General features: G+C 46.9%; 1 pseudogene; it reads right to left on the bottom strand.

The window, feature by feature from the left end:
• On the bottom strand, positions 1–1327 carry LOC117080042 (annotated as a pseudogene).
• Positions 1328–1993: the final 666 nt, after the last annotated feature.

Genomic DNA, 1993 nt, shown 5'->3' on the forward strand with positions numbered 1-1993 from the left:
CAATACAATGTGTACCTCATCAGTGAAAACTATACCATCATACAAAAAAAGATTTTATTTGGAGAAACTGTTTTCTAATTTATGGCAAGTTTTACTTTCAGAAATAAAACCACAGAACAACACAATCTAATTCAATCTTAAAGGCTGGCATGCTGAGCAAGGAATGTTCTTATTCTTTCTAGGAGCTCCTTTACACTGTCAGGTACCAGGGTTCTGCCTTTTGGAGTGATTTCAACCACCAAGTCATCAACAGTATCGTGTTCTAGTCCTTTTTCTTTAATTACCTCTTTACAGTGTGCCTTCAACTGATCCTTCCAGCCTCATTCAATTAATTTAGCTCTCAGCAACTCTTTGAAGCGTTCTTTCTCCAGTTTCTATCAACTTTTGGTTAATCGCTCCTCTCATCTGCGCATCTTTGTTCATCTTGCTAACCACACTCTGGCTGCCCAGACTTAGACCCTCAGTAGCTTGGGCACCTAAGCACACAGAAAGCTAGAACACGCATTTCCCAGTTTTTGTGTTTTTAGTAAAGATGGGGTTTCACCATGTTGGCCAGGGTAGTCTCCAGCTGAGGGTAGTCTCCAGCTGCTGAGCTCAAGTGATCTATCTGCCTGCCTCAGCCTCCCAAAGTGCTGGGATTACAGGTGTGAGTCAGTGCTCCTGGTCAACCTCTTTGTGTTTAAATACTGCTATCTTTCTTCCTGTCCTTGTGAAATGTCTATGTGTTAAAAAGTAGTTCTTACCTTTGTGCTGTGGATCCTACCTCCTTCGCTCCTGCATTTTTTTTGGCGGGGGAGAAGGGGATGGAGTCTCGCTCTGTCACCCAGGCTGGAGTGCAGTGGCACGATCTCGGCTCACTGCAACCTCCGCCTCCCATGGACAATTAATAGCTCAAATTTAACACTGCCAAAAAACTTGACATTTCCTTCCCCCCTCCCTAAGTTTCCCTTGTCCCTCAGGGGACAACTCCCTGAGTTTCCCCAATCTCATGTCTAACCTAGTGTCTCTTGTTAAAAAAAATCTAGGATGCATCCTTGATTCCATCGTTTTCCTCACCACTCCATTAGGAAGTCCAACCTTCAGAATATCCTCTCACCAGCTCTACCTGTACTGCTCTAGTATTTCATCCCCCACCAGTTCTCACATTCACACTCTTACAAAACTCTCCTACTTACTGTCCTTGCTTCTACACTTGCCCTATAACCCACTCTCTCCCAAACAGTGATCTTTTCAAAATTTAAAGTAATCAGCCAGGCTAATCCCAGCAGTTTGGGAGGCCAAGGTGGATGGATCACTTGAGGTCAGGAGGTTGAGACCAGCCTGGCCAACATGGCGAAACCCTATCTCTACTAAAAATACAAAAATTCGCCAAGCATGGTGGCACATGCTACTCAGCTACTCAGGAGGCTGAGGCAGGAGGATAACTTGAACCCGGCAGGCAGAGGTTGCAGTGCACCAAGATCATGCCACTGCACTCCAGCCTGGGTGACATAGCAAAACTCAGAAGGAGGGAAGGAAGGTGGGGGAGGGAAAGGGAGGAGAGAGGAGGGGAGGTGAGGGAAGGAAAGGAAGGAATAGGAAGGAAGGGGAAGGAATGAAAAGAAAGAAAAAAGAAGGAAAGAAGAAAAAGAGAAAGAAAGAAAAAGCAGGAAGGAGGGAGAAAGGAAAGGAAAGAAAAAGAGAGAAGGAAGGAAGGAAAGAAAGAGGGAAGGGAAGGAGGAGATCAGCCAGGCGCGCTGACTCACGCCTGTAATCCCAGCACTTTGGGAGGCCAAGGCAGGCGGGTCACCCAAGGTCAGGAGTTCGAGACAAGCCTGACCAACACGGAGAAACCCCATCTCTACTAAAAATACAAAATTAGCCGGGCATGGTAGCGTATGCCTCTAATCCCAGTTACTTGGGAGGCTGAGGCAGGAGATTCGCTTGAACCTGGGAGGCGGAGGTTGCGGTGAGCCCGATTGCACCGTTGCACTCCAGCCTGGGCAACAAGAGT

Source organism: Trachypithecus francoisi, unplaced genomic scaffold (assembly GCF_009764315.1).
Source record: "Trachypithecus francoisi isolate TF-2019V2 unplaced genomic scaffold, Tfra_2.0 Lachesis_group8, whole genome shotgun sequence".
Lineage (NCBI taxonomy): Eukaryota > Metazoa > Chordata > Mammalia > Primates > Cercopithecidae > Trachypithecus > Trachypithecus francoisi.